General features: G+C 42.1%; 1 protein-coding gene, 1 long non-coding RNA gene and 1 pseudogene across 16 annotated transcripts in view; 2 read left to right on the top strand and 1 right to left on the bottom strand.

Moving 5' to 3' along the window:
• Window positions 1-608: 608 nt before the first annotated feature.
• Window positions 609-27,392, top strand: part of ZBTB38 (zinc finger and BTB domain containing 38) — a 96,523-nt gene continuing 69,739 nt past the window's right edge. For 5 of the 15 annotated variants that reach the window (XR_013528599.1, XM_035277704.3, XM_017965790.4 and 2 more), the window contains exons 1-3: window positions 609-899; window positions 1,963-2,037; window positions 19,491-19,556. The gene's annotated coding sequence lies outside the window, so the exon portion shown is untranslated. Of the gene's footprint in view, window positions 900-1,962; window positions 2,038-6,526; window positions 10,296-17,365; window positions 17,485-19,490; window positions 19,557-20,056; window positions 20,504-27,392 lie in introns of those variants that run through there. The other 10 variants (XM_078354091.1, XM_078354093.1, XM_078354090.1 and 7 more) reach the window with 8 other exon arrangements.
• On the bottom strand, window positions 10,286-19,378 carry LOC108588798 (uncharacterized). Its single transcript, XR_004735660.3, has 3 exons — window positions 19,244-19,378; window positions 15,111-15,167; window positions 10,286-14,562 (listed from the first exon to the last, which is right to left on the bottom strand). It is a non-coding gene; the product is annotated as an uncharacterized LOC108588798 (long non-coding RNA).
• Window positions 26,893-27,011, top strand: LOC118149075 (5S ribosomal RNA; annotated as a pseudogene).

Raw genomic sequence — 27,392 nt, 5'->3', positions numbered from 1 at the left:
AGAGTGGTCATGTCTTAAACCCAGGAAGAACTAGTTCATGTTAGCACTCAGGGCAGGGAGCGAAGTCCAGGGCCACAGCACGGAGGCAGAGGAGACTAGACACTGACCACCGGGAGCTGCCTGGTGATGGTGACAAAAGTACCTTCCACCTTTCTGCATCTCTTTCAATAAATACCACTGCAACTCCTTGAGTAAGGTGGGCACCACACGGAAGAAGGGGGATGGCAGAGGGGCAGTGAGAGGTCCCCAGGGAAACACCCTCTTCGTCGTCCGCGCTTCTGTGTTTGACAGAGTGTGACCATGCCTCTGCCATGCAGGAGGGTGATGTTCTTTGGAGAGGCCTTGTTGAATCTGTCTGGGGTTGTTCCGGAAGTAGGAAGGGCGGCTGGGGGGTGGGGAGGTGGCAGGAATGTTCTCCTGGCCTGTTGGTCTGTGCCGGCGAGTGTGCTGAGAGGAGGGCCTCTGGACATCAAAGGTTCCTTTTGTCCCCTTCCGAGTGGCAGGGCAGCCAGGCTGGGCCGCTGGCGATGACTCAGGCCTGGCCCTGACGTCACCCACGCCCGGCCACTGGCCTTTCTCTGAAGCCAGGAAACTAGCTGGGGAGTGGCACTCGCAGCTGCAGCAAATCTCAAAATAAAGAAGCAACGGCCTTTCTCCTCCTCTCCATCTCCCTACAGCACACCTTTCATTTCTTTTCTTCTTTTTTTTTAAGCCTCACAAAAGGTTTTACTTGTAGATCCGCTTTCAAAATGTAGGAAGTCAGAATGGGTGACATCATCAGAAAAACATGTGGAGCTGATCTCGACAAGAAGTGAAGAACACAGAGCACGAAAGCGGTTGTGACTCCTGAGCCCAGGGAGTTGGCAGCGTCTGGGCTTCAGAGGAGCCAGCGCCTCCGAGTAAGTGAAGGCCCACTTTTGCCCCCTCCCCCACTTGGTGCCCTTCACTGTAGGGCGCCATCTTGTTCCCTGACACCTGCAGCTTAGCAGGCCCCAGCCCATAGTTGGGAGTAGGGACTGCATTTGGGAGACCCTGTAAATATGGCCCCAAAGGGATCTGATATCTCTCTTCTCCACAGGACCAGAAAAGAATGCAAAAGGAAGGGAAAAAAAAAAGATACTAAGACGGAAACCCTGGGGAGAATGGTCCAACTGATGCCTTTCCCTGTCCATCCTCTTGTTTTGCCTCCTCTTGCTCCCCTCACCCAAGTACTCTGTTTCAGACTGTCAGAATGTTTGTTCGTAGTTCTGGATTGTTTGCTTCCTTGTTATTATACTGAGCAATCAGACACAAAAACAAGCCCTGTTCTAGGCAAATACGTGCCCTGTGCCATCAAATGGCAATTTTCACACTTAACCTGGTAAAAGATGGCAGCCCTGGTGAAAAGATATATACAGCCGTGCTGCCTTTACTGAGCACGTTTCTGATTGTTCTGTGCATGAACCTGTATTGTCTTATCGCCCTGTTTACAGAGGACTTATTTTCATTCCTACTTGTGCCTTCCTATCTGGGATGATATTAAACACAAAGACACATCATAAAGTGTCTGTTTTAACTTTGTCTAAAAACTCGTACTTCTTTGCAAAGCCTATAATTTTGCAAGCTCTGGAAGTTCCTACCCAAGAAACTTAAGTTTCCAAGAAAAAAGTTTTGACATGGACATGAGAACAGCACATAGGCATAGAAATCATACCCTGATTTTCTGGTTTCTAAAGTCATCCCCTGAGTCAGCATCTAGTCTTTGTATAGCTGACATTATCAGAGGAGATCTGTTCTTCAGAAATTCTATGTTAAAATAATTGGGAGCAGGGAGGTATAAGTCTTATTTTAAAGGCAGCAGGGAAGCTTGTCATTTACTGGAAAACAGTGGCATATTCCTTTGTAAACGGACAACTCCTGTTGGAAATTAACTATCACACACTAAAATATCTGTTTGAAAGGCCTTATGTTTTACTTTATTAGGTTGTCTTGAAATGAGGCTCTGCTGTACTCCTGTTCTTCTGGCTCCAAGATCTGAATGTCGTGACCACTAATTTGGTAAGTGTCATTTGTCCCCAGCAGCTACTTAAATTTACGTCTCCCAATTCTCCTTTTTTAGTGGTAAGATTTAAAGAAAGGAGGAAAGGGCACAGAGATTTCTGTACACAATGATAACAGCTGTATCAAAAAGGATATTAGGACGGGCTAATTGTTATAACAGAACCCCAAATCTATAGTGGCTCAAACACAATAGTTTATTTCTTGCTCATGTAACAGTACAGGTCAGTGGGGCAACTCTCTTTTGTGCATTCATTCAGAGACGTGTAGAGAGAGGCTCTGCCTTCTGCAGCATATGGTTTTCAAGGTCGCCTAGGGTTGTTTCCACTCCTCAGCAAAGGAAGAAAAGAGCTTGGAAAAAGCACATATGGGAGGTTTCTATGGGCCCTGCCTAGAAGTGGTGGGTATTACTTCTCACATTCCATTGGCTAAAACTTCATCACATGACCACAGCTAACCACAGAGAAGTCTGGGAAATGTAGTCCTTGGTGGGGCAGCCACTTAGCGGTGACAGCTCTGGAGGGTTTCTGAAGAAGAGATAGTTCTCTCTGGCACAACACATAAAGAAACCTGGAGACACTCAAGGATAAAATTGCCAAACGAACAATGAGAGAAGTAAAACATTATCCACATTTAGATTTCCTGACTGACGCTCTTAGGTAACATCTGGCCATGAGGGCAAGAAGCAGTGGATGAGATGTCTCAACACCTCTGTCCATTATGACCCTGAGCCTTTATGGGAGCACCATTATGTTTCCCATGGCCAGTGAACCAGGAAGGACATTATTCTCCTTATTTTTACTCTCAGGGTCCTCTTGGTCTAGGACTGTACCAGCTGTGTCTCCTTCCTGGATCTAGTCATTTTAGTTGGAATTGTGACAGAATTCTGCTCCCCCCAACTATGAGCCCCAGTGGTCTATAGGAAAGCTCTCGACTTCCTTAGCTTGAAGTTTCTCTGCTCCTGGAGGCTTTGGAATTGTATTCTACCTGATCTGCTCCAGGTCTTGGGACACTTGATGGCAGGGGCATGTTTCTCTAATAATTTGGTTTATGAGATCTTTAAACCAAGTTATTAAAGACACTTTTTTTCTCTGAGACAGGGTTTCACTCTGTCACCCGGGCTGGAGTGCAGTTGCATGATCATGGCTCACTGCAGCCTCAATTTCTCAGGCTTAAGCGATCCTCCCAAATAGCTGAGACTGCAGGCATCCACCACCATGCCTGGCTAATTTTTGTATTTTTTGTAGAAACAAGGTTTCACCATGTTGCCCAGGCTGTCTCAAACTTCTGGGCTCAAGTAATCTACCCACCTTGGCCTCCCAAAGTTCTGGGATTACAGGAGTGAGCCACAGTACTCAGCTAAGAATTAATGGTAGCATTCATGGCCCCAGCCTGAGACATTTTAGTCTCATTCAGTCTGCATTTAAATGTAGACTAAAAAGTCTCAGGCTAGGGCCATGAATGCTACACCAAAGGATGTGATATATAAGTCTGGCTTTTTATTTTCAGGAAAAGTTTTAAAACATTTACTGAAATAACAAGTGGTGAAGTTGTAAGCTCTATTTGGAGAACTTTTAACTAGTTTAACATTTTATGTAGCCTTCTAACCATTGTTGATGTTGGTGCAGTATTCCCCTTACCAGTAAATAGAAACCATACGATGGGTGCCTTGTGATGCCCCAATTTAAAAGTGTGAAATAAAAATGAACTCAAGTCTTTGCTTGAGCTGCCTGGTACCTAGTTCTCTAGTTTTGTCAATATCTGACTAAACACACTGGTTTCTGATTGACTTTTGCCCCTGGACTTGACTTCTCTGGCACCCACATCCACACCCTGAAGAGCATGTACTGTCTATCGTGTGGGGATGCCTGTTACTGGCCAATTTGCCACAGCTTCTCAGATATCTGTCATAGCCTGATGCCTAGCCTACTCTTCTGTTACCGCTGCCTACCCTCTGCCCAGTCCCCTCACATCAGGATGGAGCTGAGGAGGAATGGAATAGAATAACAAGTTTGAGTTGTTGCAAAAATACTTCAGCCTCTGAAAGTCTGTCTTTCCAAGTTGTTGGGAACTGAAAGTATCTATTGAGCAAGGAGCTGGCTGGGCTAGTGGTATAATATAATAGTAAGACCAAGTTGCGCTGGGTGCGGTGGCTCACGCCTGTAATCCTGGCACTTTGGGAGGCCAAGGCAGGTGGATCACTTGAGGTCAGGAGTTCAAGACCAGCCTGACATGGTGAAACCCCACCTGTACTAAAAAAATACAAAATTAGCCAGGTGTGGTAGTGCATGCCTGTAATTCCAGCTACTTGGGAGGCTGAGGCAGGAGAATTGCTTGAACCTGGGAGGCAGAGGTTGCAGTGAGCCAAGATCGCACCATTGCACTCCAACCTGGGCAACAAGAGCAAAACTCCATCTCAAAAAAAATTAAAAGACCAGGTTGAATGGGAATGGGGAATACAGTGCCTGCTAGAAGGGCGCAGCTGAAGGAGCATAAGTGTTAAGAATATGTGCCAGATTTCAAAAGCAGGAGCCAAATGGGGATGATCTGTTGCTGGAAGTCCTAGCCTACCAGAGTCTTTCAGAAAGGGCAGAACCAAAGGTCTCAGTCAATGTCAGGGTCCATTCATGTGGGAGAATGGCTAATCACAGCTTGCTAATTTCAACTGCCATCTGTTATGACTCTTCAAAGCACTAAGTATGCAGGAGTGGACATATGAATGGTTTTAGGGGTGGGGGAGGGGGCCAGCCTCCTGATTTCTAATTTCTAGCTACAGGAAGGGGAGTGAGACCACCACATCAGGTACCAGAATTTCACTACTGTCAACAGTTGGTGTTTGAAAGAAAGCCACAGATCCCTGTGACCACTGGATGCTGAGGGACCTCACAGACAACACCAGCAAAGCAGGACTGTGTATGAACACACATTTTGTAAATATTTTGATATTTGACATTTCAAAAAAAAGGCATCAAAGTAGACAGCCTGGGAAAAGTTAGACTTTCTTGAGCTTCCTTAACCTTAATTTTGTCTTTTATTTTCTTTTCCATTTTAATTTCGCATAGGAGTAATAATTCAAATTTGAGCCATTATAATCTTTTCAGAGCTTAGGTCATCTAAAGATCTGAGCCTGGCCTTGTTGAGCCATGATGAGCAGATGTGGACTGAGCACACAGTTTCACACAGGCAGCTCCTACACTAGTTGGGTATTTTAATCCCTGAGGTTTTAGAATTATCATAGCACAGATGTGCAAGCTCCCTTCGGTCAGCATCATGATGTTCTGTCACTCCCCTTAGAGAGTTTTGCAGAATACCACATCATATTCACCAAACCTAAGAATTCATAGCAATAGGGCTTTATAATTTCTCACACTGAAATCACCTAATTTCTTGTCAAGAACCAAATTGGAAAATATCACACTGAAGACTTCAGGGTTTTGTTTTTAACTCAAGAAGCTTCTGGTTTTCATCAGAACTTTAAAGCTTCCTCCTACCTCCAAAATAGTATTGTTAGAAAATGTAATGCTGGGACTCTGTCAGAATAAGTAGGTGATCTATGCAAAATGATTTGGGCAACTTTGAAAAGTGCATGTCGAAAGTGTTGATAAAGGCCAGGCCTGGTGGCTCATGCCTGCAAACCCAGCACTTTGGGAGGCCAAGGTGGGCAGATTGCTTGAGGCCAGGAGTTCAGGACCAGCCCAGCCAACATCATGAAGCCCTGTCTCTACTAAAAGTACAAAAATTAGCCAAGCTTGTTGGTGCATGCCTGTAATCCCAGTTTCTTGGGAGGCTGAGGCATGAGAATTGGTTGAACTCAGGAGGCAGAGGTTGCAGTGAGCCGAAACTAGGCCACTGTACTCCAGCCCAGGCAACAGAGAGAAAAAAAAAAAGAAAAGTTGATAAAAAATAATCATCATAATTATGGTCAGTATTGGTATTTTGACTTTTGATATTGTTTATTATCATTATTTTAAAGACTTTTTGTCTTTATAAATTAACTTTCATCTGGGAGTTTTAGCACCACTTCTAAGTAGCCAAAGCATGTTTGATTCTAGGCCGGACTTCTTATTGAGAGGCTTCTGATCTTATTCAGAGGGACATTTAACCTGCAGTTCACTGAAATCTTTGAGGAAGGATGGATGAGTCATCTCTCTGCCAAAAGAAGATGATTCCTGGCATTCGATGGGGTTCCCACTGCACTGGGACAAGGAGGCTTGGACCCTACTCCATGGAGGCATTAACCTTGAGAAGTGCCTCCCAGGCAAGAGTGGAGCCCTCATCTTTGTCCAAAAGAGCATTAGTATAACCCCTCACCCCAAACCTACCCCATTAGCACTAAGTATGAGACCATACTAATGTGCTATGGGGCAAGACCATACTTAGTGCTATGGGGTGGGATGGGGGTGAAGCGTTATACTGAGGCAACAAACATGAGCTCGTCCCAAGAATAAAGGTCATCTAAACTAACTGAAAACTCCTCTCCATTTCCCAGATCCTACAGGCTGTTATCTTCAAATGCAGCAGGAAAACAGTATGTGATGAAAAGGACTTTCTCATTGACCCAGTTACCTAGGTTTTGACTATTCCAAGGTACCTCACAAAAGGAATAGCTTAAAATTGACCTCAGGTGCAAGACTGTCTCCCTGTTGTCGGAGCTCTGGCAGCAGTCAGGCTGTGGCTGGCTGGATTTCTAAGAGACTTCTCTTTCTTTATTTCTCTTGACATAAGGCAAATTCCTTTTCTTTAAAAAAAAATTATTGTGTTTTTTTTCTTCATATAAAGAGAGCCATAACTAGTCAATTGTACCAAATCTGGAAAATGCAGAAAAATATCAAGTAAAAAAATTAAAATTGCCCAGTAAGCCAACAACCAAGTCACAATTCAATATTAACAGTTTCATGTATTTTTCCCAATTTTTCTTGTATATATTCTTCTTTCCTTTTAAAACTTATTGAGATGGTATTTTATGTGTTTTTTTGTCCCCGTTTAACATTATGTTGTAAACATTTTTTTTTTTTTTTGAGACAGAGTCTCGCTCTGTCGCCCAGGCTGGAGTGCAGTCATGCAATCTCAGCTCACTTCAACCTCCGCCCCCTGGGTTCAAGCAATTCTCCTGCCTCAGCCTCCCGAGTAGTTGACACTATAGGCTCATGCCATCACACCCAGTTAATTTTTTTTATTTTTAGTAGAGATGGGTTTTCACCGTGGTAGTCAGGATGGTCTCGATCTCCTGACCTTGTGATCTGCCCACCTCTTAAAAATCATGTTTTCAGAGGCCACTTAGTTATGTTATAAATATTTTACCAAATCACTAAATGGCCTTTGAAAACATTATTTTTAATGGCTATGTTTCCATTGCACTGATACATTTTAATGTATCCATTTTTTGTTGTTGTTGGACATTTTGATTGACTTTAGTGTTCTACAATTTTTAAAGTTTCTAATGCATATCGGTGAATTGGCCTCTAGAAAGGTACCAGTGTCTATTTCAAAACCTTGGTCCTTCTTAGTTTCTCATATTAAAATGCATGCTCGTAGGCCCCAGTGGTATTAAAAGCTCTGAGGATAGGCCCGGGAATATGTATTTTAATCTGCCCTCCTAATTCTTCAGCATTAATGCCTGAGAACTACTGACTTGCTGCATTCAGTTCAATAAATATTCAGTTGGCAAACATTTATTAGACAAAAACAAAAAAAAAATAGGGACCTTTGAGCTAGTGTATCTATACCAGAATTTAACTTAAAAGTCTCTTCTTGGCTTCTGACTTTTAGATTTTCCTTTAACTGTGATATAGTGTAGTAAAAGTATTTGTTAGTTAGGTAATCAAGAAACCAGATTATACACATGAAATTACTGAGGCTCATAATGGTACGTTTGCTTCCTGGTGGTCACTTAGAGATTTAGTGGCAAAGGTTGAACTAGACAAAGGGCCCAGAGTCATCCAACCTTTGGGGAAGAGGCAAAAGGCACCAATGAGAAGATTGACTCCTGAAGCAACCCCCTGCCTCAGCCAAGGAGCTTCTACCTGCCCTCACGCCCATACTTCAAGATACTCATGGGCAACCTAGACCTAGCGAGGGGTCCAAGTGCCCACCCTGGTCACCCAATGGAGCCAGACCATGGTGTGCCCTGATCCCTGAGGTGGTAGTACTGAAGAAGCTGTACCCAGGAGGGCAGAGGGCATCTGTGCAGACAGCATCTATGTGATCAGTGCCATAAAAGCAGAGTAGGAGGTGGGTTCTGGGGTCAGAAATCAAGACAGTGGAGAGGGTCAGGGCAAATGCCAGACTAAAATGTGTGGGCAAATTTGAGGTCAAGGCAGGAATGAGTTGAAAGGAAGACAAAGCAAGAGGTAGAGGGAGCTGCAGAGGATTTGGCCTCAAGGATGGAGTCCCACTGTGTGACGTCACAATCAGGGGAAGTACCTTCCCCAAGCCGTGCCTGCCTTTTTAAATCTGAAAGGTGCTGTGTGCTGGGCTGCCTTCTGACAGCAGGTGAGTAGGAGTGTGGCCTGAGAGGAGACAGGCCAGAGCAGGAGGAACCTGAAAATGGAAATTTAGGAAACAGTGGAAAAAAAAACAATCATAGCAGAAACCATAGTGAACAAAAAAAACCAATTTCTTTAAACTCTCACCACCTTCTAAGAGGAAGTGTGACTATTCATCCTGCTTGCATAACTCTGCTGAAACCCATCACACCACACCTGCTGATCACTTGATGGTATCTGACTGCCCAGCTTCCTCTCATTCTACCACCTCAACTTCCAGAGCCCGCCATGGCATCACTTGACTTTCAATTTCTGCCTGGACAGACTGCTCAGCTTCCTACCAACCCCAGTTCATGTTCAGGTTCTAGAAATCAACTTTGAATTCTTCCATGCCTACATCTGTGTTGAGCTCCTGCAATGGCACCTGGTGACACACAAGAGCGAGAACCCAAAGGAGCTCCTTTCCAGGACTCTCCCAGGGCTTAGCCACCGGGGAATTTTGCTGATGATCCCCAAGCTTTACTGCCCCATGCTTGTCTACATTATCTCATGGGTGCCCCTGTTCAGGATGGCTTCTCTACTGATTCTTGGCCTCCTGGCCCAAACTCATGGCTCCAGGGTCACGATGAATAAGAGTGCTGGCTAAGTTTGCAACCTCCCTTGAATCAGAGATACCACAGATGGAGGGTGACTTTCCAAGAATGGCTGGGCCAGTGCAAGTCCTCACTATAATGTTGGCCCTATGTAAGACCCATTGCCTTGTCCTACACCACTTCTTGAGTGAGGCACCTTCTGATACTCAGATGACATTCTAATTCCTCAGGAGACCTGGACCCCTGGACCAGGAAAGCCAATGTGGTGGTGACAGCAGTTCCTCCAAATCTCACCCACAGGAGACAAAAATGGGAGGCTCCATCGCATCCAGACAAGGTGTCCACATGCTGCTGGAGAGTCCTGGGTGGTCACAGAGGACAAAGTTCAAGGGCAGAGAATGTTCAGCCAGTCCCAAGATTCGACAAATGCCACTGGTGGTCCCACCCTTGCCTGTCTATGTTGACTCCATGTCCCACCACTTCCTCTCACACTATGCTAACAACGATCTAAACTGAGAAATTAAAAGTATTCACACAGTCTCTGGCCAAAGCTGCAGGAAGACCCTGGCCCAGGCAAACTACGTCCCTGCCCCACAGCTGTCATTTCACCTGCCCCATGGGAACATGTGCCATGGTATCAAGTCTGTCTGCTGGGCCAAGAGCCACTGCCTCAAAGAGGCTCAGTGTCCCCAGATAGCAATGTCCCACCACTGCAGTTGGGAGCAACTGGGCAAACCTGAAGACTCACCTGACATCTGGAGAGACCACCCCATTTTCCATCATCTAAATGAAACACAACCCAAACTGCTGTGTAGACAGCTACTAGGAAAACTGGAGCAGTGAGAGACATCTGAGGTCACCCCAGCTAAGCTCTGAAGGCCATGAAACTTGACTGCCTTCTTGACTGTGGCCCATCAAAAGGAGCCCCTACGCATCTAGTAGGTGGCTAAAGTTAAAAATACTGAGGTTACCAAATGCTGGCAAAGATATGGGAACACTGGGTCTCTCCCACATTTCCTGTGGGAATGTAAAATGGTACACTCTAGGAAACAGTTTGGCAGTTTCTTATAAAAGTTAAACATACGCTTACCACATGATCCAGCATAAGCTTACCATGTGATCCTGGGTATTTACACAAGAGAAATGAAAACTTATGTTCACCCAATAAACTTTACATGAACATTTGTAGCAGCTTTATTTGTAATATGTAAAAACTGGAAAATAGCCAAATTTTTTAGCAAGTCAGTGGGTAACACACTGGTACATCCACACCTTGAAATACTATTCAGCAATAAAAACGCATTTGCCCTTTACATTCAATTCAACTGGATCATAAGGGTGTTATGCCGAAAGCCATTCTCAAAGAGTTATATGCTACATGATTCCACTTAGTGAATATTCTCGGACCGACAAAATTACAGTGGTAGGCCAGGCACAGTGGCTCACGCTTGTAATCCCAGCACTTTGGGAGGCCGAGGCAGGAGTGCCCAAGAGTTCAAGACTAGCCAGGGCAACACAAGGAGACCCCATCTCTACAAATATTTAAAAAATTAGCTGGGCATGGCGGTGCACACCTGTGGTCTCAGCTACTTGAGAGGCCGAGATGAGAGGATCACTTGAGCCCAGGAGTTTGAGGCTGCTGTGAATCATGACTGTGCCATTGCACTCCAGCCTGGGTGACAGTGAGACCCTATCTCAAAAAGAAAAAAAAAATGACAGTGATAGAGAACAGATCAGTGGTTTCCAGGAGTTAGGGTTGGAGGACAGGCATGATTATTAGAGGAGGAGCACAGAAAACTGTGGGAGTGACTGTTCTCTATCCTGATGGTGATAGTCATTACTCCAGCCTGTACTTGTGACAACATTGCATAGAACTGCAGGCATACAGGCACACACACACACAGAGTGCATGTGAAAACTCTTATGGCAAAATCACATAAGAGTGTATCAGCGTTTATTTGAACTATACCAGCGTCTGTTTCTTGGTTTAGATCAAGTACTGCAACTATGTTAAGCCATCACTGGGAGAAGGTAGAGAAAGGAGACACTGTAACTTCTTGCACATCTTGTGATCGTTCACACACAAAAAAAGGTATTAAAACTTTTAAAAAGTTTTTAAAACTATGTTTAAAACAGGGATTTTTCCCACCCCAAGGAAGGGGATTTATCCCCTGGCTTCTCCTTTATGAGCAACTCCTACTGTTTATTTTGCCGCCTTCTGACTTGCAGTTTGGAGTCTACAATGTCCTGCTGGCTTTGGCCACACCCTCTGCTTCTCAGAGACAGGCAGCCCATCTCGGGTGGAATCAGAGCTCCAGTATGCCAGCACTGAATGTGAATGTGGCCCATTTGCCCCTTCCTGAGACCATAACTTCAAAGCTAGATAGATTCAGATCTAAGAAATGGTCTCACAGTGAAAATCGAGGACAAATCATCCTCACCCCTGCGCAGTAATTTCTTTTCTGGAATGTCTGCTCTGCTCTTCATACAGATTATACTCTTCACCTTCGCCAAATGGCCCCTCCTTTAATGGAAGGAGATTAACCCGTCTTTGCCCCCTTTCAATCTCATTCAGCCGAGGGCTTTCATTTAACAGCGCTGCTGTCTCTGGGCCTTGTGCCACGGCTGAATGCTACAGAGTGAGATGGCTGCCTTCTCTTTGAAGCATTTATGCTTCTGTCAAACACCTTTTTGCCAGACTTGGCCCTGGAAAGACAATTTTGAAATTAAATTTATTGTGAGCCGCCTAGGTTAGCGCTATGGAATTGCACAAGGCCATGGACATTTAGGTCCAGGGGGACTCGTTGCACTCATCAACTTCGGGGCCCTATCTTAATGAAATTCGAGCTGTATTTATCCCCAGATTCTGCAGAGGAGTCCCCAGCATTACCTAAGATCGAGGCTGAGCATATGGGCTGAAGCCTATGCTGCTGAAGCCTATGCTGCATCCTGTCCGGATGTGACAATACGCTCACAAGCCACTGCTACCCCAGGACTGGCCTCAGCCCCCAGTGCCTTAGTTATTAGAAGGACTCATCTCAAGAGACCATGATGAGAGGGACAGCAACGCACATTTCTCGGGCCTGGCTGTGAATAGGCAAGCAGGATCATGTGCTAGAAAGGGGACAATTTTAATCGTTGACTTTCCGTAGTCGTTGGTGAATCTCGTAGTTTTGCACCTTTTAGTTTCAAAACCGTACTGAACAACGGAAAATGAAACCTGCAACTTATTTTTAGTTGTTCATACTAAATCATGAGATTTTGGTTTGCAAACCAAAGAGGATAAAGGCTACTTCAGCAGGCTAAACTTAGTCAATTGACTTAATATAGCAATCAAGTCTGGTTCTATGACAAGTCTCAAGTGACACTTGAGAAGTTCCAGGTGATATTTTGGCCAACATTTGCTATTTTGCTTAAAATTATATTTAGTTGAGTTTTGTTTTCAGTTAAACAAGTGTAGTGTAATATTTTCATCTGAGAGGAATTGGAAAACATGTTATAAACCCTCCATACTGCCATGTAGTCATCAATTCAATTAATCCATAACTATTTTTAAGTATCTGTTTGACAGCTTAGAATTTTTTTTTTAATTGAGACAGTGTGTTGAACTACAAAGAGCAGAATGCTAGATCTAAGGAACACGGCTTCCGTGCTCACTGCTGAGTCCTTTATTTAAACCGGATGCTTTACTCATTTGAACCTAATTTTCTTCTCCCTCAAAGAAATGGTTTAGATGGCATTTTCTAAAGCATCTTCCTTCTCCTTCAATTCTGTGAAACACACTCTGCCACTGTGGACCTGAGGAAATGTTGAGGTATTCTTTGGAGGCTGTGGCAGGGTTGTCCAGCCACTCTTATTTCTGTCTCCTCTTTCCCTGTTCTAGGAGGAACAGGTTTACACAAAGCACTGTGGTCTGCTTGCCAGACAACTTGTAGCTCCCCTTGATAAACAAGTGATTAAGGTCTTGAAAGATTTTCATAGGGATTTTCAGCCCCCGCCCCCCAACCCATTGCTTAACTACCGAAGCAAGTACTTTAACTTTAGGAAGGGGCTTCATGATACAAAGCTGAAGATCCCACTGGTAGTGGTAGAGAAAGGACTCCGGAGATTGGTGCTGGTGAGTCCAAAACATCCTCAGCAAGCCCCTCCATTGTATTAGGCAATGCTCTAGGCACCCTGGAAGATACAAAGAGCTTCCAGGAATCACGCCAGAGGCATGGGCCTAGGTAGATAATTCAATACAACAAAAATGTACTGTGCTTTTATCTTTAGGCCAAAGGAGTTAAAGACTCACTGATGCTTGTTAAACTGCTCTGACTGAGAAACAGTGTATTGTTGTGGCCCTTTCTGAGCTGCAAAGTCACGTATCTGAGAGAAGAGAAAGCAAGTAAGTTTATTCCCAGGTTTAAGTCTTGAACTATTTCCCAGGGTGAAGAAAGATACAAAGAGAAGATTATGTTCTCACATGAGGTGGATTTTTATGGTTCTATAAGAATTCATACTTTTCTACCTTCATTTCTATCCCCACCTTCTCTTTTCAGCCTAGTTGCCAGTCTCTCCAAAAAAGATGAAACTCTACTTCCCTGCTGAATGTGTTTTGCCGATTCAGAAGCTACAAGGCCCTGTTGTTTTACTTACTCTCCATCAGTGCATGCATGACAAGCAGTCATGGCAGAAAATGAACATGTGATTGGGGTGTAGGAATGCTCTTGCTCTCCATAGGCACTTAAGGTCATTATTTGTGCCATGTTTCAAATGCACCGAGAAATGAAAGTAGCAACTATTCTGTTGCTAAAGCTGAGTTAGTGATTTCCATAATGGTGACACCAGTTGAGGATGCTCCCACAGGAGGATCTGAGTTGGGTTAAGATGGGTTGAGATATTGTCCACCACAGTCTCCCTTGCAGCCTATGTAATTTGCCACTTTTCCTTTGTTAAAAAAAAAAAAAAAAAAAAAAAAAAAAAAAAAAAACATGGCTTACAGTTCCCTTTTCCTTCCAGCTCTTTCCTGGAAGGTAACCCCAGTTTGGTCCACAAGGCTTGCTGTCCAGTGCTTGCCAACAGTGTGTACTTGTTTCTCACATCCTACACAGATGCTAATGGCTGGACGTGAGGAAGCTCGTCTCTAAGAACTGGAGAAGGTTTCTTGGAGTTCAGACTCCTCAAGCATGTCATTCACCCAACTCTTCATTCTACTGCCCATGAGCACTGAGCAAAAGATAGTCTTCCTCTCCTATTCCCAGGTGGGGTGGAACTGGTGGATTAGAAAGCCCCCTTTGAGAGGCATCTCGTTGACATATACAGTTACTGCCAATGAAGCAGTATAGTCAGCTGGCCACATACATCAGAAGGCAGGAGTCTTAGAGTCCAGCTGTTGGTCTTCATGACCTAGAAAACAAGCTGGGCTAGATTTTTTAGAATCACAAACTTTCAGAACTGGAAGGGACCTGAGACAGAGGCAAAATGAACAGATGTTAACAGAGTCATTAAAATGACTTTAGTGTTTAAATCATTTTAATGATAAAATAAAACAGTAAATTTAGTTGAGCAAAATTTCTTGCTTTAAAATTAGGCTTTTTAAAAGTTCATTTAAAAAATACTTTGGAAAAATATCATAACAGCTTCTTAGCTTATCTGTTCAGGAGAAGAATACTGTTTGTGAGTTGAAAGCACATCGGTTTCAGCGGGGCACAGTATTATGCGTCTATAATCCTAGCTACTGAGGAGGCTGAGGCAGGAGGATCCCCTGAGAGTTCAAGTCCCACCTGGGCAACATAGCGAGACTCCGTCTCAAAAAAAAACCCAAAACCAAACAAACAGAAGAGAACAGGCTAGTCTGATTGTTACACTGATTTTTCTTTAATTGATCATTTGGAGTAGAACAGTCTAACAACCTGATAACAAATTTATTCACAAATGCTGAATATATTGGGTATAAAAGGAAACTGACTATAATTTTTAATATAGTGAAAGGCTGCATTAATAATAAACTCACTTATGAAGTGTGTGATCTTGGGTAAATTACTGGATCTCTCTCAGCCGGTTTGGTCACCTGTGAGAGGGAAAAAACTAGACTTTACTAGGTTTTTAATAAATACATTCCATCTGAAATCTATTTATGACATCTATTTTGCCTCATAAAATATTTTTTGAATTATCACAAATTTCCCACTAAAATATTTACTCTGCTTCCTACACTAGGTTCCCACAATTCCCAGGGCCTGGAGGATAGAGGTTGGTTCATAGAAACAGAGGTAGTCAGGACTCCAGGGAAACAAAGTCTTCTCTACCAGGTGTCTGCATATTAAGAAGATTACTGACATCAGGGATGGAGTGTGGCCATAGGAGGAAGTTTTATCCTCTTAGGATTGGTGGAAAGACGTAGATTTTGCAATCAATCAAACTTAGGTTTGAATCCTAAGTCTGCTATTTTCTGTGTGTAATCTTTATTAGTTCCTCACCTAAAATCGATGATACTCAGTTTGCAGGATTATTGGGTTAGAATGAAATAAACATTGGACACGTAGCTAAAATATTGAATATATAGTAGGTTCTCCATAAGGGTAGCTAGTATAGACCTTTTAGCTCTGATCAATGTGGAAGGCAGAAGTTCCTGCCCAGGTCTCTAGGCAAGATATAGATGTTCAAAGTAGCATTGAACTTTCTCAAAAATCCAAAGGCATTTTTGGTCATTGGTAAATTAAGCCACCATGTTGTTTCCAGGACTAAATATGCTATAGACAGATGTAATAACCAACCTCATAAAAAAACCTTAAACTTTTAAATACTAAGAATTTAAACAAAAGTGTATTTGGTAAATAAACACTTTTGTTTTTTTTTTTCCAAACATTTGTGGTACCCACAACATTTGTGTACCCAACATTTGTGGGTACATTGGTAATTAGAATAGCCTAACCTGATAACAATGTACCCACAAATGTTGACTGTCTCTATTAGGTGTAAAAAAACCCAGCTGTAATGTTTGATGTGGTGAATGGCATAAAGGAACATGCAAACGGATCCAAATGTTTATAAACCAAGTATTCTTCTGGGACTCGGTGCCCTGACTTTATGTTTTTTTAAAACAGAGAGAGTCAAGTGTTGTTCATACTTGAATTATGTACATTGCATTAGCCATGCAATTTAACTTTAACCCACAGGACTGCAAAGAAAATTAGCTCAGCCTGCAGAACAACGAGGCCGTGAGCAAGTAAGCACGTTAATCAAAGTGAAAGGCTCACCCCTCACTTCTAGCTCTGTCCTTCTGCAGCCTGTGCCTGCCAGATTATTTTGGGTTCCTCGTGTTTGACTCGTCAAAGTGGCAGAAACAGGCTAAAATGTTCACTGTGGAAAAGGGATTTGCCTTTTAAATTAATGTTTGTGCACATGCCCCGAGGAGACTGAGGAGAAGCACACAATTTTTAAAAATCGTAAGTGAATGCATACCCTCGCCACTAGTAATCCTGACAAAGCTGAAGTAATTCAGGCATGAGTATGGTTTTCTGAAAGTATAAAACAGGATTTGCTAGTTGAGAATGTCTGCCTAAACAAGCTCGTTGCTCTGAATATTTTAACTATAGTTCACATTTGCTTAACCCAAGCAGGTCTGGTAAACGTACCACGTTTACTGATTGAGTGTCTTGGAACATCACAAAATAAACCAATACGTGGCTTTTAGGCTCGTTTTGACAGAGAGTGGACAGAGAACCCTACAGGGGGGTTGGAAACTGTTTGCCCTGGCATCTGGCTCACAAGTACCAGTAGGGGACCTGACCACACTCACCACTCTTTCTGTAAAGGGAATATAACGCTATTTACTCATCTCCTGAGAGCCTAATGTGGATTACTGTCGTTGTCACTGTCATTTATTATTCCCGACAGAGGAGGCAGATGACTTCGTTCTATGTGGTCGGAGTTGATTCCATAACGTGTATATTTAGCCTACATGGTAATAATTTGCAAGTACTTTTAAATGAATGTCTAGCTTTCAAATGTCATTAATGGAGAATATCTCAGCAGAGATATTCTATACCTAGGTGTTCACATCAACCTCCTCTCACCCCACTCTAATGACTGCTTTATAGATGACCATAGATTAAATTGGTGCCTTATAACTCAGCGTGATCATCTCTCTAATTCTCAGCCCCCATGGTAAAGGAGGAATTGGCCTAAGGACACTCCATTCTAATTTTCTGACGCTGTCAATGCTAACCAGAGCTCATAGAGCAATGATGTGGGGGTGGGGAAGATGGTTCCACCATTGGTGTGAGACCAGGAGCTACTGTTTTCGTTAGAGCCACATTTATTTCTGGAGTAGTTGTGGGAGAGAGATGTGCTCCAAAGAGAAGAGGACTCTCGCTATGGTTCAGGTATGACCCACCATCTGGACAACTCAACTCAGAGACTTTAAAGTGTATGGGTTATAGGAGGGCAGGATACATTCCACACATTAAGCTAAAAATCACTTGTGCTCTGGGGCAGGTGATAAAATGAGAGCTAGAAACAAAAGATCCAGTTGTGAAACCTAGTACCTCAGCTAAGGTATTTGAACATATTTTCTCTTTTAAAAAAATTCTGGGGAACTTCAATGTGTTGCTAACCTGATTGTTTTCAGCCAGTCCTTACAGAAAATTGAGGCGCTGGAAAACTAGCAACCTCAGAAAATATTAATTCATTTTTGCACGTGTTAAAATTAACAATAGCATATTCAGTGATGCAATAGGCAATTAAAGACTTTTGGAGAGACAAGAAGAACACTATAAATATTATATATTCAAAATCAGTCTCAGCATTTTATAAAAATGTTGGCTTATGTCCAGGATCTAAGGGTGGGGGTGGGAATGGTTTCTTTGTAGCTAAAGAAATAGAGTGGAAAAGAATCTGTTCTATTCCTTAAAAATAAAAGACTTCTTGTTTTTATACAGCATGGCAAATAAAATGCTTTTTTATTTTTTTACCTGCCGGCAGGATCTGGAGGAAATTTTGCTAGCAAGCTATGCTGTTTTCCTCTTTGGGGACATGGTGACACTGGTTTTGTAGGAAAACCGTATTTGCTTATTAGGCATTTCTTAAAAATCCTGAATAAGCAGCTCTTTCAACAGTTTTGTTCTACATGTTAAACATTTCATTGCAATTTGAGCTTCGAGTGTGTGTGTGTGTGTGTGTGTGTGTGTGTGTGTGTGTGTGTGTGTTGATAGGAAGGAATAAAAGGGGGTGCATAAGAATTCTTGAAGGTTTTTTATTTAAAAAATTAATTCATCACCATTATGTATTGGAGTATCTGCAGAAGGTGATTCCAATTTATTACATACGGCCAAACTAGATCCCATCAATCTTGAGCAGTGGGGGTAGGGAGGTGGTATTGAAGACGACATGAAATTTGGTGTTTGAGTAGATGTGATTTAATTTTCGGAAAACATTTCACTCATAAAACGGATAGCAACCCAGTGTCAGCACTGACCTCCTGATGTCAATGTCATCATGCAAGCGTAGCTAAAATAAGCCTCAAAGTAAAACAAAGAAACATTGCAACTCAGCACAATACGATTTCTTCTCTTACAGTATGTACTATCTATAGCCTTTTGGTATTCTTATTAATGGCTCGTTACTTTAAAATTTAGCTTTTGGAGGGGGAGGGAGAAGAAAAATCATTGTGCTTTTTCTGTGTTCTGAACGCATACAGTATGCTGCTGTAAGTCTTAGTATTATTTAGGTCAGTATCCTAAGGATAGCTTTTATCGTTCATGATGGTCGGGTATACAGCCATAGGAACTCAGCATCAATGTATTTTTCTGTTCTGATTTTATTCTGCTTCCAAGTTTAAAAAAATTCATTCACATTTTAATAAAATTCTGAGGCGGTATCTGCCGCTCTGTACTGCAGATACATTTAGCAGGATACATTTACACTGCTTGTGGTTAAAGGTTATAGCACAGATACAGACAGCTGATCATGCAATTCTCCTACAAGCCTGCCGGCACCATTTAGGAATTTGAAAAATAATCTAGAAATGCTATACCCTTTATCAGCATTATTCTTTACTTTGCAAGAGCTTAGCAGTTTTGGTTTTTTCTTAGCAATTCTATAAAATTAACAATCTATAAAATGCATCCCAGACCAGATACATACTGTATTGAAAGCTTTCTTCAAGAAGAGAATATGAGAGTGTTCTTTCCAGCTTATTTTCTTCCTTAGCAAAAGGACTGTTTGATTCTCAGAAGCAGAAGGACACATTCATTGTGGAGCAGCTCTGCTTAAGTGTATGAAATGCCTTCTGTCTGGTTGCAGAATTTGGAGTTTGCTAAACAGTGTTTAGTGATTGGGCTCATCTTGCATCACCAGTTGATGACATTTTTCTTTGTTCCCTCCTACCCAGTTGAACCAAGACTCTGAGGCTGATATGCAATGTCACTTACAACATTAATCAGATACTGCATTTAAGGTGAGCTGTCCCTTGCCTCCTCCTTCCCCAGTGCTCGTGTGCTGCATGCAGTGCGTATCTTGCTTCTGCGAGCCTAAGATGGCAGGCAGGATTAGCCGTGCTTGTGCTGTGTATGCATGCTGTGTCTAGAATTCATTACACGTTGCCTAGTATTTCAGATGTGAGTATGTAAATGCTCTGTATGCCATATCATCTGGTAGCGAAGACTTGTTTTTGCCTCATTACAGCCTTAGATATTTCAACATCACCTTTCATTTCCGATTCATTTGCTTCTGGATGTTTGCTTTTCATCACATCTAAAATATGATTTTACCTTTTTTTTTTAACAAAACCAACCCCCCCACAAAACCCTAAAAACAAAAAACAACAACAAAACTCTGCTACCAGATGGTGTCTCTCCTTTCTTCATGCATTTTCTGTCTTTTAAATAATGTATGTTGTATTGTTAATTAATGTGAATATCAAATTAAACACTTGAAACTTACATGTTTATTATGCAGGTAGGAGGCAAGGTGGATTCTATTTTTAACTCTTATGCACACCATCGTTTGCAAGCAACTTGGGTTCTCAAATTTGTATTTTCAATGCTGGTATCAGTGGTTTGATTTTCAGCAAATGTGACAGTGGCCTTTGCAGTGGTCAGCTCCGAGCTTTGAACTCTCAGAGGAGGAAGGGGAAAAAAATTCAACACACCACCTCCTTGGTTGCAGTCTCAGAGAAACCTTGGATGAGAAACTTCTTTTTTCAATCCTGTTTTCCTGTTGATAAATTCAGTTCTGTGATCACAGTTCATTCAAGCTGTTCTGCGTATGATTTTTGTGTGTATGTGACAATTGCATCTAAAACTTGTGAGCAAGAAGACAGAGAAATCAGTTGGTCTCCATCGCTTTACATAAAAATGGCTGAGTGTCTTGTCATGCTAGCACTGCATTAAGTGATACATACAGGTAGGTTGAAATTTGCATGTTTTTATAGGGGTTTTTTTGAGCCATGCAGCAAGAACATTGGATGCATTGAAATGTGACTTTTAAAAAAACAAAAATTAAATAAGACAGTTGTAATCTTTTGGGAGAGGGTTTTTAATTGGATAGCCTCTGATATTTAGATAGTATAAAAATGTATAGATTTTATGAACTTATTAAATGATTCTGCCATAAAAGGGAGATTTTTTAAAAAATCATATATATGATAGGTGTGCTACCATTAGACAACAAAAGAATTTTTTGAAAAGAGTGATGATTCAGCTCCATTTTAGCTTGAAACTAAAAATAAATGGGTTTCTGGAGATGATTTCCAAGAGCGTAAACAAGCTTAATAAGAAACATTTAAAATATTTAAATTTTAAGAAGCGGTCTTTAAACGTGTTATATGAGAAGATGAAAATAAAAACAAGATATGCTCCCAAAATTAATTTTAGGTAATATACAAGGATATACTATATTATGTATATAATTTGGGGGGATGAGGAATTACAGTTTTTAAAGAGGAAAAGATTAAATATAGATGGCCCTCTTAAAAGAAATAGAGCTTCACTAAATGAAACCGAGCCCCTCGAATGGTTCATTGCAGACCATAAGCTGTGGTTCGGGCACTTTTCAAAATAATTTCATGAGCTCTTTCCTTTGGGCTTAACTTCTCAAATATATTTTAGTTTCAAATTTAACACTGGGCCAGAACCTGTTTCCTTGGTAACCAAATCGTATTTAAACATGCAATAACAGATATGCAAAAGAATGTCTTTAAAAAGGAAACAAATGTTTAATTAAAAATTTACAGTTATTTTTCCTCTCATATAGAATCTGAATTGCTTTTAGATATTTTTAAATGCGGTCTTCAAGCCTTAAAAATTAAGCCATGTTTCTAAACAGATAGAGAAAGCTTGCACAGTGACAGCTTTTCCCCCCCTCCTTTGTGTTCAGTACTTTCGAAATTAAGGTGTTCTTTGCAATATGCTCCAGAATGCAGGTCAAGGTTTGTGTACAGAGGTGTAGTTTCATTATCACAAGTTCACCAGCGCCACTGAAACAAAAGGTATTTCAGAAATTCTGAGAATCAGAAAATGCTTGTGCTCTTGCTTTCCCTGATTGCTCCGTTGGTAACCTCAGAGCTCTCAGTAGAAAAGGACCCAAACCCAAGCCTACCCTTCCAATGACAAGTGCACCCAGAACCTTTGTGGAAATATCTCTAGGTGCGATAGGAAGATGGTGCTAACCCCGAAACCTCCCAGAGGTTTGCTTGGCTGTGAACAACACTGATTCAGAACTATCTGTGTAAATGGCTGCTTTATTCCAGCAGTTTATCTAATATTCTATTCCATAGCACTGTTGTAGAACTGAACCTCTGATGGGCTGAAGGCTGGTAGTGGTTGTTGTTGTGTTATTTTGTGGCCAACTAAAATATTTTGCTTGGAGTCTTTCTCTGGTTCAATTATTTTAGAATGTGACTCATCTCATACTGATTTTGTTCTCCAGGCTTGCCATGAAATACCCTTCCTGCAACACCTTTTTTTTTTTTTTTTTTTTTGACTGTTGGGAGCCATTTTCCTTCTTGCCTGTGACTTTAAATGACTAAGTATATTTTGAGTATAATATCAATCAGAAGATTGTCAACTGAAGGGAAATATCAGAAACCTGATTCAGTATTGCCTATTTTTTTTAGTACCAACAGCATTTAACAGTTGCAATAGGATCAAGCTAATTGTCATTCGCTCTTGAGCAAATAATGAGCCAGGCATTTATAATTAAAACACTACTGCTATTCAGAAAGATTACAACTACATGTCTTCTATTTTGATAGGCCAGTACAAAGTAATCATTTTGCACCTATTTGAATCTTAATTACAAGATTAGATGGATGCAATGCAATTGTTTTACCATTAAAATGAATGCCTGATAGATTCAACAGTGTATTTCTTCTTTATAGAATGTCGATTCTTTTGTTTGTAACTCAAGCTTGGTTGCGTCATCTTGTAAATTTTCATACTTAATGGGGTGCTTTTTGTGGCATTATTCACTTATGTTGCTCTTGGTCTTGCCTAAAATAATTTAAGACCCAATTCAAGGAGCTAGAAAGCCAAATAAGATTATTGGGTAGTGTATTGTACCATCGTCTTTCTAATAAATAGACCAGTGACTAGAGGAATAATTACTATACATTACTTTGTTGTGTTTCACCTTAATACTTTACCTTCATATTTCATAGCAATGTTGACAAGGCACAAAGGTTTTCTAAACTTACCCAGTTACAATTATTACTGAATTTCCAAGATGAGCTGAAAATGCTTCTTGATGATTGTAGAGGATGGCACTTAGCCCATCTCATTGTTTGAAAAGCTATCCTGAATCCATTTACACTTTTTGGCTATGGTGTTTATACTGGGCAGGCCAGAGCAGGTGTGACAGGAAAACTGTGCAAACAATTGCTCTGTTCTCACCAAAACAAAATGGGCAAATATGTGGTTTTCTGCTGGAATGATTTATAGTATAAAATACTATAAATCAACCCTTTTTTTCCTTTGCAAAGTAGATGTTTTTCCAAACTTTAATGCTGTGGGAATACCAAGATTGCATCTCTTGCTATAATACTAGAGTAATATTGATCTACATCATCCATTTCCATGGATCCCCTGGAGATGGACTGGTAATCAGACCATGACTTAGAGCCTCTTCACTGTTATGTGAGAGGAATCTTAGAAAGAGATCTAGCACTTTTTCATTAGTACTAAGTCATGCTAAGTCTTTGAGTTCCTGGTACCATGTGGTTCATCCTAACAGCTCCTTTCCAGGGGAGATGCTGTTCTTAACAGCTCTCTTGGTAAATAAACAGTCAACACATTTATTGAGCATCTATTATATTCCAGGCATATTCCAGAGGCTGGGAGGGAGCTGGCAGGGAATGGAATAAGCAAAAATATAGATCTAAATAAATAAAGAAGACAAGTGCACAGAGGAAATTAAAAAATTTAAAAATGAAAGTGGGCCAGCCACAGTGGCTCATGCGTATAAGCCCAACACTTTGGGAGGCCAAAACAGGAGGATTGCTTGAGGCCAGGAGTTTGAGACCAGCCTGGGCAACATAGCAAGACCCTGCCTCCACAAAAAAATTTAAAAAATTAACTGGACATGTTGGCTGATGTGTACCCATAGTCCTAGCTATTTGGGAGGCTGAGGTAGAAAGATTACTTGCATCCGGGAGTTTTAGGTTGCAGTGAGCTAGAATCACACTACTGCACTCCAGCCTGGGCAACAAAGCAAGATTCTTTCTCTAAAAAACATTTTTAAATTAAAAAAAAATAAAAAGCAAGGGTTATGTGGTTCCAGGGAAGAGAGTCACTTTAGAACGGTTGATCAGAACTTTTTGAGGATGTGACATTTAAGTGGAGATCTGTGTGCTGGGAACGTCTAGTCAGGTGAAGATCTGACACCAGACAGAGGAGTGTTCATGCCCAGCCTTCAGACTTTCCTTTTTTGTGTAAATGTTGCTGTTTCAGAGCCAGATCTGACAGCTTCCAGGGCTGAGACTTCCTTAGGTAAGCTTACCCCACAGTAAGAGTCACAGGTCCCTGTGACTGGTTTTAGCCAGTCAAACTTCCAGAGTCTGGTACTAGTGGGGTCATTGCCTTTGACCCGTCACGACCCTGAAATTGCCTCAGAAGTGCATTGCAGTCCTAGGTGGTGATGAAATTCTGGCACAGATTCAGTGTCAACCCAAGAAATCCACGGAAGAAAGAACTCTCAGAGCAGAGAAATTTCTGGGAAGCCTCTTGCCCTGTTTTTCATAAGAATTCCAGAATTTAAACCCATGGCAAAACACTGAGATAGCCACTGAATTTTTTGTAAAGGCAAAATGGTGGAAGGGTCTGTCTCATCTCATCTTGCCAGTACATTGTCTTAGACCTAAAATGGCTCCCACCAGAGTGAAGTGTTTTTCAGGTTTTGCTAAAACGCTTCAGCTCTGCATACATCTTTGCCTGTTGGTGGCTTTCTAAAGACCTAAATAGTGAGGGTTCTCTCTCTCTCTCTCTCTCTCTCTCTCTCTCTCTCTCTGAGAGCAAATCGTTGTTTGAAAAATTCTTCTTAAGAACCATAACTCTTTCATGCTTTTCAGGTTAGTCTGTTGATGAAGGTCAGGGAACAGGGAACAAAGGGGGAAGTTTGCTATGCGAGTTAGAAACTATAAGGCTCTTTTGAGCCCTCTAAATATTTCAGAAGCACCTTCTAAAATTGATTCATAACTTAGCAGACTGCTTATTACAGGAGAGGTGGCCTGGCTGGAATGTTACTACTTCATTTGGTTTTGAGAAGCGCTGAAACATTCCACTACAGGACGACAAGCTTGTTTGGGTCCCTTGTAGTAGAGTGGGGAAGGGGCTGGTGGTAAAGGGGCTCTCTGCCCATTAGTGGGGAAGGGGACTGCCACAATTCAGTTTATTTCTTTGAGCATTTATTGAGAATCTACTATGTGCCAGACACTGCTATAAGCCAAGCAGAATGAAATACGATATGGTCCCCCTATGAAACTGCAGTCCAGCTTCCCACACAAGGGTAGAGCATTGTATGGATAAGCACAATTGTGTGTCCTCCCTGTTCCAGGAAGAAGTAAATGGTGTGCTGTTCTCTTAGAGGCCTTTTATACTGGTTGCTGGAGGCCATCCCACAGTTTGGGGCATTTCAGCTGATGACAAGGACAGTTCTTTACTTGAACTTTGTGTCTTGACCTCACCACCTTCCCGAGATATCTTGGCTCCTAATAAGCCACCGTATGTCTGGCTGCCCTTCTCCAAGCTGGTCTGCCTGCATTGCCAGGTGACCTCAATAACGGCTGCCACTTTTGCATTCATGAGCAGATGTTAAGTTGAGAAGCCATCAAATGCAAAAATTTGAATTTGTGATGCTGGCAAGATGCTTTTGCTTTTTTACCTTCCCTGGCTGACAGTGGGGGGTCTCCATACTGGCTATTCTGCAGAAGGCTCTCTGGGCAGCAGGTAAATCAGAGACCAGTGCAAAATCAATTGTCTTTGTTAGGTGATTCCAGTGTGCCACTGCCTTAGCCTAAATGTCTCATTGACCAGAAAATTGATCTTTTGATCTCATAAATCATTTTGCATTTTTTTCCCCTTAATGGCTTCCTTGCTTCCGCAGTGATTCCTGCTCAGGATTCAAGACTAGCATTTGCGTCTACACTCCCCTATGTTTGGCCTGTGGAGGGAGTTTGTTTTCTGGTGCTATTTGGTTTGAAAAATGCCAGTGTAAATATTCTTTCTGTGCTCATGAAAAGCAGTGGAGGCTTTTATTATATGCTTTCTACAATAAAACAATCCTCTTCCTTACTCTGTGGTCATTGCTGCCAAATGGATATTTTGAAATTTCTTTTTCCCTTGCTTGCTAAAATCTCCCACCCTCTCTGAGACCTTGCTCTAATTAAGGCCTAACAGTCCTGCGATCTTCCCCAATGCTAAGCATGACGTAGAGTCCCTGCCCTGAGGGCCTTACAAGCCAGTGAAGCCAGAAAACAAAAGCCACCAGCTGAGAGTGTGTGGTTAAATCCCAGAAGGGCAGTGCCCTTGTAATTTTTTTTTTTTTTTTTTCCTTTTCTCTTGTTTCTTGAGCTAAGGAAGGGAAGAGAGGAACCTTGACAGGGAAGGAAAAAACTACATCATGGAAAGGTTCTCTGAAGTACTCAGGTTACTGGGGAAGACAATGTGGAAGAGAATGGGGTGGTCATCTGGGAACAGAATGGGGAGCTGGCTGTAGATAGGGAGGGCAGCATGGCGGCAGGGTGAGGAAGCAGAAGATAAGAAAGAGGGACAAAGGAAGGAGTCAGGAGGCAGCTGGGGGACAAAAGGAGATGCGCTTTGTGCCATGGAGCTGGGGGAGCAAGGTACCAGGGAGAAAGTGGGAAGGGGTTGCAACTAGAAAAAGAAGGCTTAGGAGAGCCCCTAAATGCAGGTTGCAGGCCTACTGCATAGAGACTGGGTGCTATGACATACTCTCTGGCTTTGCTCATAATGTTGGCCTTGCTACTTAATAACCCCACATTGCCTATTGTGAAGCGCTTACACATTGATGTCCTTAAAGGTGATTTACTGCAGAGGCTTATGAACTTTCCATTTCTATCCCAAGTCTCCTATTCTACATGCTGAGGATGCCAGAGGGCCCCTAACCACCACTCCCCACCACCTCCCCACCCTTCTCCCCATCACTCTGCTAGATCTGAATTAAACATTAAATGAAATGAGCAGACTTTTTAATACATGCTGTGATCAAGTGCTTTTGGTCTTCCACAAAGCGCAGACTGAAAACCTACCCAAAATACCTGCTATAAGCTGCAGATTGTAAAAATTATTTTCCCCTCCCTGAACGCACCCGATCTCATCTGATCTTGGAAGCTAAGCAGGGTCGTGCTTGGTTAGTACTTGGATGGGAGACCGCCTTGGAATACCGGGTGCTGTATGCTTTTAAACATTTTATTAAAAGAAATTATTTTCCCTAAAGTCAGATTGCCCACTGGAGGCATGCTACTTTGCTTTGGGAGGCCCCAAAGCCTTCCCCTTCCTTCCTTCCTTCCTTCCTTCCTTCCTTCCTTCCTTCCTTCCTTTCTTCCTTCCTTCCTTCCTTCACCAGCCTATCCAGGCCCGGATCTCAGTGCCTGTGGCTCCATCCTCAAAGGGTGTTCTGATTGTTTGAATCGCTTGGTCTCCAGGAGAACCACGCCTGGCTGGCATACCAGCATTTAACACTGCGTCATCCCTGCTCTTCTTGCTAAACTCTTGTGGGAATCTGAACAGATTTCGGTTGCCTTGTTGATTTTAGACTCTTTTAGCTCTATCTTTGAGGG

Source organism: Callithrix jacchus, chromosome 17 (genome assembly GCF_049354715.1).
Source record: "Callithrix jacchus isolate 240 chromosome 17, calJac240_pri, whole genome shotgun sequence".
NCBI classification, from domain to species: Eukaryota; Metazoa; Chordata; class Mammalia; order Primates; family Cebidae; genus Callithrix; species Callithrix jacchus.
This window is presented reverse-complemented; position numbering and strand designations above follow the sequence as displayed.